Below are 11,780 nucleotides of genomic sequence, written 5' to 3'. Positions count from 1 at the left end.
AGACTGAAATGGCATCATCTGTCATGCATTCACTCTTGCAAACATCTGATTTATGCATCATTAATGCCAAGACACCCAGATTATCATTTCCAGCGCTGTGTACTCATAGGTAGGTGAACGTGGGTGGATAGAGATTTATGTCTGTTAAATGCTTTAGCATACACACATGAATATGTGAGTGTTCTAATCTGAGTGCAAGATGAGAAATGGATAGACAAATGTGTGGTGCAGAAGAGTTGTTCAGATATCCAAAAAGAAATCTTGTGCACCTAGTTGTCAGATTGATAGAAATCCCAGCATATTTATAACAAATCTTGCCAGCTCCTTTCCTCCCCTGCCTTAGCAGATGAAAGTGTGCCCAGGTTTGCTGGGATCAAAGGAATCCATCATCCACGAATGAGTGTGTGCCCCTGTGACACCGAAACAAATATTTGGATGCTGACTGGCAATAAATAAATACCTGCCAGTGTTTATTCCACACCCCAGGGTGGGGCTGGCACTCAGGCTGATCAAGTGAGTTCCTTTTGTGTTTGTTTTGTCGGTCTCCTGGGGGGGCTTTCCCCATCCTTCCCCAGCCCTCTGGTGGGGTTTGACAGGCAGGGGCTGACAGGGCTGCTCTGTGTGACAAGAAAAGCTGCAGAGGTGGGCTGGAGAGCAACTCAGCAGGGAGCTTTAATGAGCAGTGTGGGGAAAGGAGAAGCATCTCCCTAAATACAGAGTGAGTCAAACTCACCTCTGGCAAATGGAGAAGAAGACCTGGAGCAGAGGAGGCGTTGACAAGGCACCGTATGTGCTCTCAGTCACATCCTCTGCTGTTTACTCCAGCTGCAGGGATGTGAGCAGAAGTAAAACCTGATTTAGGTCACATATGCCTTTCTCTTTGCTCAGTGCTGGAATCAAAACATCCCGTGGGCAAGAGGAGGAGGAGATGAGGACCGGGTGCATTGTCTGGGAGATGAGATAGGACTTGATGCACAGTCCTGGACTAGGAACCAGGCCATTTCTCCCAGCAGAGAGCTGGTTTTGCTTCTCTCTAAAACCTTCTTTTCTGTTGTTGTTGTTGCTTCATGACAGGTAAGTTTGACTTCTCTGAGACTTTATTTTCATAATCAAGAAGCTTTGCATAGCTGATGAACTCTGTTCCCAGGTTGTTCTGTAAAGGAAACTCTAGCTGGCAGGGAATTTGTTACATTGATGCACCTAAACAATAGGTATGGTTTGCTTCCTCATCTCCTGCCCACCCACCCAGCCTTCCCAGTGCAGCCTCTGGGCTCTGCATAAAACCACGTGCCCTTGGAGTCAGGGAGTCACTTTGGGACCTCTGACATCCATCTGCTGAGCAAAGCCAGAAGGAGCTGTGCCAGGAGCCCCACTCCAGGTAACCCAAAGCCAGAAGGAGCTGTGCCAGGAGCCCCACTCCAGGTAACCCAAAGCCAGAAGGAGCTGTGCCAGGAGCCCCACTCCAGGTAACCCAAAGCACCTGACCCCATCTCCTGCAATTTAGATGTGGGGCAGTGGTAGGGCCATCACTTCCAGGGATGGGGCAGCAACAGCTTCTCTGGGCAACCTGTGCCACCTTACCACCTTCTTAGCCAATGATTTCTTCATTTTATCTAATCTAAATCTGCTGTTGGAGCTGGAGGCAGCTCTGCAGGTGAGGTCTCACTGCACTAAGACAGAGAGGGAGAATCCTGTCCTTCCCCTGCTGCCCACACTGGTGATGCAGCCCAGGATGCCCTTCAGTCACGACTCCAGTGAGTAAACTGGAAGGAACCCTCTCACCAGGAGGCCACACCAGGGATGGATCACAAGACCAGCGCTGCTGGCTGTCTCTGCCCTCTCAACAGCAGAGAAGGAAAAGGAGGCTTCAAGCCCTGTGACCAAGCAGTGGGAGAGCTCCCCACCATCTGCCTGCTGGTAAATTAAACATGAGCTTTGCCTAAGCACACGGCAATTACTGGAAAAGGCTGACTGTGACATGTGGTGACATCCTCCCCCTCGCTTCCTCTCTCCCCCCGTGTGAACACAGCCGTGACTCCGGAGCAGCTGAGCCAGGCAAAAATGCAAATCTCAGTCACTCCTTGCACTCACCACTGTGAAAAACGCCAATCACTTATTTTTAAAATTTTAAAAGTTTAATAGTTATAAAAATAGTGATACCATTAGAGTAATAATAATTTGGACAGTTTGGATTAGGACAATATGAGACAATAGAAGCAAAGAGTTAGGGATGTCCAGGTTCCTTTTTTGGGCAGCACAAGCCCGAAAAAGGACCCATGTTAACAGAGGATTAACCCTTAAAAACAACAGCCTGTTGCATATTCACACACCTCACCCATGATGCATCAATTCCATTCACACACAGGATTCTGGCTGGGCAGTGTCAGCTTCTTCCTCTGAATCCTGACGGCGCCTTCAGGGCTGAGCGAGGCAGGAAGAAGTTCATTTCTCCTGATAATGGGGCAATAAATTCTCTTTCTCTGAAAGATTCGGGTGTCCTGTGGCTGCTATCTCAGTGCCAGTCCTTTCTTTGGGTATCCTACACAGCATAGTTTCTATTTTAACCTTATGTTATAACCTGAAACTATATTTACTACACTACTTAAGAGAATTAGTACAGCATCACTTTCTAACACAACACATATAATATTCATTTTAATATTTGCAAAAAGCCAATCATAAAGTACACATTTTTCACACCACGTGTGACAGGTCTGCACTCACCAGAGAAATAACCTCTCACAGCCCCTGGCTGCCTCCAGGGAGCAGCCAAACCTGCTTGCCTCCTGCCCTTGGTGGGAATGGATGGACAGAATGCACCTGAAGTCCAGCAGTTTTATGGCTCAGGCTGGCTGCTGTTAACCTTTTCCAACCCGGTGGAGAGTTAGGAATGCAACAATTAACACCTGGCTGTCAGCAAGGCACAGGTTTTAAATCAAAGCATCAACACCAATAAATGTAATGGCAAGAAGCTAAAGGAAGTAAATATCCAGTCTGGACACCAGTTAGAGGTTCTCCTGTGCTTTATGACTCCTCTGGTCCATGAAGAGATAGTGATAGGACAAGGAGGAACAGTTTTAAACTAAAGGAGGAGAGATTTGGATTAGCTGTTATGAAGAAATTCTTACTCAAAGAGTAGCAAGGCACTGGAATAAGTTGCCTGGAAAAACTGGGACTGCCCCATCCCTGGAAGTGTCCAAGGCAAGACTGGATGGGGCTTGGAGCAACCTGGTCTCATGGAAGGTGACCCAGCCCATGACAGGGAGTGGAACAAGATGATCTAGAAGGTTCCTTCCAGCCCAAGCCACCCTGTGGTTCTGCCAGCATCTGCCCCATCAGACACCATCCCTTCTGCTGCAATGCCCTGACCCCAGCAGATCCTGAACTTGAAGGCAGTGACCAAAGTGAGGTGAGAGCACAAGGCTGTGTGCCCTGTGGGAACACTGCTAGCTTGGGATTGCCCGATAGCAGGTGCCAGGAGTGCAGAAAATCCATTACTGGGACCGTGGGGGAGGAAGGAGGGGGATGCTGGCTCTGGAGGACAGGGAGGATGTGTTTCCACCTTGTCTCTCTTTTGGGAGATGCCCTGGCTATGTTCTAAAGCAGAGTGGGCTCCACATCTGAGCCCTGGTTTTGATTTCTTCCCGTACAGGTTCATGACTCAAACTGCTGGACATCCAGGCAGGTGTGTGACTCTTCCTAGAGGCTCTGACAGAAATTTATCCCTCCAGGAATCACTGAAGTTCCCCTGGGGATCACAGTGAGTGAGAAATGAGGCCATTCACCACTTCTGTCAGACTCTTCCTGGACAAATAAACCAAACACAGGGTTTGAGCTCCCAGAGATCTGTTCTGAATCCACTCTCTGGATCCCTCTCTGACCTCCTGGCCCCCAAGATGCACAGAGCAGCTCATGCCACTCCCAGACATAACAACAGTGATAGTGACAAAGACAAAAATGATAATAGAAATTTTAAAAATACAACTTTTCTGTCTATCAAGGCCAGACCTGCCTTGGGGTGATTTGCACACGTACAGACATCAGCAAAATAGGCAGCTTTCAGTGGTTCAACAACCAGGGCTGGCAGCTGAAGGGGGAAATATTTTATGCCTCTGCCCAAAAACTGTGCAAAACCAGGTGGTTTCCCAGAGCTGTCCCCTTCCATGTGCAAGTGGTGGGGATGGAGCATCCCTCTGAGTGTTGGGACTTTCCAGGGGCTGTGCCTGCTGTGGCCATGGAGTGCCTCATGCTCACGTGGCTGCGGCTGCTCCCAGTGCTGCCCAGTTCATCCATCATGGTCATTGTCCCCCTGACAGCAGAATGCTGCCCTCAGCTGTGCTCACACACCCTGCAGTTACAGTCCACACAACCCTGTGCTCCACAGGCTGCACCTGTGGTCAAGATCCTTCTCAGTGTGCCTGAAATAAGGAGGTGGTTTAAGGCTTCTGGTTTATTTTGGGAGAGGAGCTTTGGACAGCAGACACCCCCAGCTGATGCACGTGCCCAGGCTGGGTGATGGGTACGATGTGGCTGCATCCCTGAGCCCTGGCATCCCCTGCACTGCTCCTGCTCAGTCCAGGCCACACAGCAGGGACACAGCAAAACCCCACTGATGACCCCTGCCCTGACCCTGCTGGTTTGGCAGTATAAGCACAGCCTGGCATGTAGATGCAGAGAGCTTCCATTTTTGACAAACCAGTATTTTCCTCTCAGGAAAAAGCTCGCCCAGAAGAATCCTGCATGGCTCTGCCTGCATTCCCAGCCTCACTTAAACACAGCTGACTTCTCCCAGCAGCCACAGCCCTGCCATGATCCCTGCCTGCTCAGATGAGCTCCTACTGACAGTGGCTATAAATAATCCCAGCCAGCACCAGGAATGACCTCCCTGACAGATTTAGTTACTGCAGGCATGACCAATACACTTGTGATTTAATTTGCTCTTTGCACATAGCTGCTTGGGCCCTTTGATTAATTATCTAGAGGAGGATGCTCCTGGATTTCCACCCTGGAATATCTCAGTTTTTGATGGCTTCAGTGCTGTACCCTGTCTCAGCAGAGGGGATGATAACCCAGAGAGGGTTGCAGCTAATGGGATCAGTCTGAAACACGTCCAGGTCACCTGAGGACACCAGGCCTGAGTCTGATACAGCCATTAGGTCCATTTCCTTGGGTGGATTTGTTCCTAAGCCCTCCCAGGAAATGTTTCCTTTTCCAGAGGTACCTTGATCTCTGGCATTTGCCTGTTGAGGCATGAGGGGATTGTGAGTGAGAGTGCATCTCCCACGCAGCCTGGCCTTGGACTCCACCCTTGCAAACTGGACACAGACCCCTTCCAGAGAGGGATTCCACAGCTGTTTATCTCAAATCAGCTCTTCAAAACAATAGAGGAATTTGGCAGCTGCTGAATATTTCCCTTTAGCTTTGCACAGGGGCAAACACATCCCCTTTTGGAGCAGGGACAGTTTGCTTGTGCTCACTTAGCACTTCAGCACTGACTTTTTGGGCAGCTGGTGTTTATTAGTTGTTGCTTGTGTTTCTTTTGGCACTGATGTGTTTCTTTTGACACTTTTGGCACTGGTGGTTCATTTTTAGGTGGTTCTGTGAGGAGCAAGGAGTTGATGTCATGATCCATACAGATCCCTTCCAACCTGAGATTTTCTACACTTCTACAGCTTTGATCCATAGCCTGCAAGAAATGCACAGACACGAGACCTCCATCCACAGCCAGTGGATGGGCTGCACACTGGGGTTGTGTGGGGTCCTGCATGCTCCTGGCAAACAACACACTTTCCAAAGATCCTGGCTGTGCCAAAGACAAGCCATGAAACCAAATCCTCTCCCCCAGGCTAGCACAAAACTCCCCCAGGGCACCCAGAAAGAGAAATGCTTTGCAATGCATTGCTGCCATTGAGGGCAGATCCCTAAGCTGCATTTGTGGGGAAAAAAAAAAAAAAAATTGAAGAGGCCCCTAAAGAAGCTGCAAAACTCAAATTCCAGTCTCAGACACACAACCAAACCACGGCAAGGGCAGCCCATCAGCCAAACCCAACACGTGCATGGGCTCACCTTGTGGCATCCCTGCCATTGCCTGGCTTAGCTTAACCCTCCCAGCTCTGCTGAGCCGGCCTTTCTGCAGGAGAATCAGCTTCCCAGCTGAGGCAAAAAGCCATCCCGGGCTGGCTGACACCTTCACAGCCCTAATCACCCTCCAGCCCGTCCTTCCCAGCCCTGGGGCAGCCGGGCAGGCACAGGGCAGCAGAGCTTTGCTAGGAGAGGCTTGGGGAGGAAGCTGCAGACAGGTTCAGATCAGCTTAGCACATAGGAAGGTAATTAATAGCCTGGTAAAGCCACCAAGGGCAGACAGGTGGGCTTTGTGCTCCAGCCCAGAGCTCCCAGCCACTCTCCCAGTCTGGGGCACTGCTGACAGAGCTGCTGAGAGCATTTCCAGGGATGACAGTGACACCAGAGACACCAGGCTGGGTCACATCTGCATTCCTGAAGTGGCTCCTCTCAGGAGATGCCTGGGGGTGGTCCAGCCCTGTGCAAGATAAGGGCAGTGAGAACCTCATTTCATCTTTAATGTGTGATGAAAGGTCACTCCCATTCTCCCGTCACTGGTTCTTCTTCCCCCAGCATTACTCCAGTGCAGCGTTTTCCAACAAGGGAATATTTTTTTTCAAAAAAAGGCCAACACTTCTTTAAAAACATCTTCAGCAAAACAGAGAAAATGATATGTCAGTTCATGAGGTCAAAAAGAGCTTCAGAAATTTTGAAAAATATCAGTTTCCATCCCATTTGGACAGGAAGGTATTTTTATTTTTATTTACATTTTAAAAAGAAGATCTCTGGTGAACCAAGATCCTTGGTTTTCAGTCCAGCTGTAACCATGAGTCCTTCAAACCTTTTATTACAACTTTTCTTGCTTAATTCACTTTCTTCCCAGTCCCATCTCTCTCCAGGGCTTGCTGACTCCTGCAAGTGATTGTATTTATGGGATGCAGGTGGACTTCTTTCCCCTCTGCAACAGACCCCATCACAGGCAAAATTGTGCCAAAAAAGAGGCTTAAATCAGTCTCTGTGCAGTGGCCATGCCCAGAAATATTCACCATAAACCAATTAACAAGTCTGGAAAGGCATCCCAGTCATTATTACAAATTAATTATGATTAATAGATTTTTTAAATTATTTTCTTATGCCTTGCTTATACAGCAGCCAGTCCTTGCTGGGTAATTCATAGCCAGATAATAACCTCCCTGTACCAAGTCACTTCAAAAAGGTGGGCTCATCCACACCTGTGATGGTGTAAAAACATCACTGACAAAGGGCCCAAATGGATGATAGGAAACTGGGACAAAATACCAAAACAATGCTGAAGGATGAGGCAGGCAGAGAGAAGAGGGTGGATGAGTGGCAGGAGAGCACATCTGAAGCTGTCACAGGTGAGCCAAGGGTGGCAGGAGGAGTGAGTGAGTCAGGACACCACTGTGGTGTCACTGAGGGGAGAGGGTGACATTAATTCTGTCTGAAAGGGAGAAGAGCAGCCCTGGACTGCCAGGATAAATCTCAGTCCCTGCAGCAGCAGCAGGGGGAGAGGCAGGAGGGAGATCAGCCTGGTGCCACCACCCCGACATGCAGGTGACACCCAGGGGGACGCAGCACAGAGTGCATGGGGTGACCAGGCACCTGTGTGAGAGCCACAGCCTCCTGTCCCCCTCTGCCACTGGTGGATCAATGCCCCAGGGTAAGGAGAGGGTGGAGATGGGGCAAGGACCAGAGAAATGCAAGGTGACATTTGCATGGTGCGACTCCCACGGGAGGACATCGGTATTTTTAGGTGCCACCAACCTCTAAAGCAACACGTCCCCTGCCAGCCAGAAAGCTTCTCCTCTCTTCATCTCCAGCTCTGCCCACAGGTTGGCACCCAGCTGTGGTGGAGGCATCCAACACAGGCTCTCCAGTCTGGTTTGGATGACATTTATCAAAATGCTGGGTTGTCCTTCTGCTGATGCTCAGGCAGTCATTTGGGTGGATGCAGGCAGCAAAAGGCAAGACCCAGCTCTGAAAATACCTCCTCATAATGACCAAAATCACAGCTTAATTGTGGTGTTTGAGCTGCAGCTAGAAATGTCTGGATTTGGGGCTGTGCTCATTCTTGAGCTGTCCTCCCCCATGGTAATTATTTGTGTGGTCTTAATTACTGTTTCCCTTTGTAGCTCTAATTCAGCTGCATTTTTTGGTCACAACCTCTGCTGCCACCCACTTCTCTAACTTCTTCTCTGAGCCACCAACATCAATTCAGTACAAAGAGCACTCAGATGCCTCTTAAAGATCAAATAATGTTTGCTGGTGTCTGGCCAGGAGTGCAGTATCAGAGTCTGCATCTTCTACTAGAGGGAGAAGCAGTTCATAAAGCCTGGGGGATCCTGAATGCTGTCCCTTCAGACCATGTTAGATCTGAATCTTAGATCAGCAAGGAAAAAAATCTTCTCCCTGTGCAGGAAGCTGGGTGGACAGATTCATCAGCTGGGTTTTATCTGGCTTGCCCTGAAGCTCACCAGACTCAGTAACAGTTGTCACAGTGTAAATTAGATTTTCCTTAGGATTGTGGGAGATAACATCCAAAACCTCTCAAGGCATTTATCTCACCATCAGCTGAGAGCTGCTGGGTACTCCCCTGTCCTCCCCAGAGCAGACACAGCTCCTGGGGCTGGACCACAGAGCAGGGCACTTCCAGGGGCAGCATGAGAGATGAAGCCAACCTTGATGTAGGCACTGCAGATTAATTTCCTAGCATAGAATCATAGGATGGTTTGGGTTTGGAAGGGACATTTAAAGGTTATCTTGTCCAACCCCCCTGCAATAAGCAGGAACATCTTCAGCTAGATCAGGTTTATGGGATTATGTCAATGCTTTTGGTGTTGACTCCTATCACCACTCCTCCATCCATGACAAATAAATTCAATTTTGATACACTTTTTCTACTCACCACACCACTCAGCCTCAAAGGGGACAGAGCTGGACACACAGACAAGAGAAATGTGAGGGGAAAATATTCACACCCACGCTGCTTTCCATTAACTGTGAATGCAACAGGGGCTCCCCTGGGCATGGGGAAGGGACCCTGACATGGGGCAGAATTTAGGAGCAGCAAGACTCTGATTTCCACAGAGCTAGAACCCAGCCAGATCTCTGGCCATTCCCATGGGACCTGTGTGTCTACAAAATGCCTCTAAGCCTGGGCATTCAAACCCTTCCCAATACCTCCACTTCCATCCAAAAAAAAAGAAAGGGGAGATGATTTATGCCATATCTCAACATAAATATATTCTTTCCCAGCACATCTTGGTTGCAACAAAACAGCACAAGTGCACCTAAACACTGGAAATACTGCAAATAATTCCTACTTGAGCCCCTTGCAAAGCAATTCCGAAAAACAGCCGTTTCTATTTATCTTTTTTCCTCACAGATGGATTAAAAAAAAGGAAGAAAAACCCCTCCAACCCATGATGTGAGGGCAGCCACTCCCCAGCCCGGGGCAGGTGAGCGGTGCCGGCTGTGCTCCATCCAATGTGCTGCATTGTAAAGGTTTGCCCGTGGCTGAGTTAATCCCAGACACATTCCTGAGCCATCAATCAGAGCTGAGTCAGCCAGCGTGACTGGTCTGCCCTTTTTATTTATTTTTTTTTTAGCCATCACAAGTTCTCTCGCCTCGTTTGCCAGCAGGGGGTTTTTTTGGGGTTTATTTTGGGTTGGGTTTTTTTTTGTTGTTGTTTTGTTTTTTTGGTTTTTTTTTTAAATAGAAATGGGGTTTGAATGGGAGCAGAGAAATGTTCCTGCTGTCAAATATAACCTTTAAAGCTGCACTGCCTCGAGGAGCCTCTCCTCTCTGGGATGCTGCTACAAAATGCATCGCTTGGAAGGAAAATAAAAGATGCTGCTGCCAGGGGTGGCACTGGCTCCCCTCCCTCACTTTGGGGTGGTGTGACACAAGCCCCATCGAGCACATGGAAAAAAAGAACAGATTTTGGAGGGATTTTCTTACAGAGCAGCCTTAGAAATGCTGCCCAAAGCCATTCTCAGGGAAACAAAACCTTTCCCCGTGCTCTTCCCACAAGGACAAGGTTTTATCAGGGCTTCCCAAGAGCCCTGGGGAGGGCAGGGGAGCTGCACTGATGTTGTGGCTTCGTGTGACCTCAGCCCACCCCATCTGGAGGTGTTATCAGAGTGTTATCAGAGCCCCTGCAGACTCCCTGTGAGGTGGGTGCAAGGCTATGTTCATTGCCCTAAAACAAGTGTTTTGTCTCTGCCTGCTTCAAGGAGACAGCCAGGTTGCTAGAGATTAAAAAAAAGTCTAAAAATATTAATTAAAATCTTGTGACTGCTGGGTTTCCTGGAGAGCACAGGTCCTCCATGCCCTCAGGATGCACACAGGGATGAGCATGGCCACAATCTCACACCTCAGCATAGAAAAATATTACTGCAGATGCCTCAATCTCATTTAAAATGAGAGAACACCCTCCTTGGTGAGAAGGCCTGGAGTACAGAGCAGTTGGGAGAAGGGAGGTGATCCCTGTGCACCCCAAAAAGCTCCCAGGGGAGAGCAGAGCAAGGGCTGCACTTCACCAGCAGGAGCCAAACCAAGCAGCTGAGCTGGGATGCACAGCACCCTCCACCTTTCAGCCCCTTTAGCTCCCCACAAGCTTTTATAGATACAACTCCCATGGTGGGATAAGCCTCTAATCACAGAGCAGGCATCCACCCAAGCTGTGCTCCCAAATATCACATCAAATTACACCTTTCCCTACCTTCTCCCACTTTTTCCTCTGGAACAATAAATTAATATTATATTAATTAATAAAAATCCCACACACAGGTTTACAGGGAACTTAAATTGCAGCTGCTGTTTTCCTGCCTTCAGGGCACAGACCTTATCTCAGGGGACAGCTGTGTCCAGCCCATCATTCAGCACCCAGGTATTTAATTTCAACAACTAGACTAGGCTTGAATAAATGCCTGGTCCTGCCTAATATGCGCCCTAGCTTTAGATCTAGGCAGGACAAGTCCCAGTACATCACTTTTCTACTCAAGAGTGATGGAGCATGTAGAGCTTGGGGGGCATTTGCTTGTTCTAAGTAGGTGTTTTGAAAAACACCTTCCACTAGACCAGGGTGCTCCAAGCCCACTTCAACTTAGCCTTGAATACTTCCAGGCATGAAGCATCCATAATCTCTCTTTTATGAGAATTATTACTTATGAGGCACAGGAACACATGTGTGAGGCAGCACAGAGTGACCCTTAGGGCCTGAGAGCATCAACTCTGACACAAGGAAGAGCCAGATCACATCTGTATTTCAACAAGATATTTTATTGGTCCAGCAACTGCAAAATATACAAACTTCTGAAAGGCATACCCTGTTTTAAGCTGGCACAGCTTTATATCAGGCAATTATTCCAGATGTATATACAGAACAGTTAACATACCACAAATCAAAAAAAAAAAAAGTAATCCCAAGGAACTACACCCTTCTCTCCAAGCTTTGCAGTATACATTAAATAAATAAAAAGCGCTTTGCTATTTAAAAAAAAAATTAAAAAAATAAATTCAAGTATCACAAAGGAAAACCAGAGAGCAAAAAAAGAAAGGTGGGGGAAGAAATCATTGGTGTGGTTTGACATGTCCTCTCTGCCAATCTGCCTTGGCTGTGGCATCAACTGCCCAGTCCTTGGCTCTGTTAACCAAAAAGATGGACAGCTGTTTCTTTGGGGCAGTTGTGATGGCA

Source organism: Fringilla coelebs (genome assembly GCF_963513975.1).
Source record: "Fringilla coelebs genome assembly, chromosome: 5".
NCBI classification, from domain to species: domain Eukaryota; kingdom Metazoa; phylum Chordata; class Aves; order Passeriformes; family Fringillidae; genus Fringilla; species Fringilla coelebs.
The sequence above is the reverse complement of the archived record's forward strand: the minus strand, read 5'-3'. Positions refer to the sequence as shown.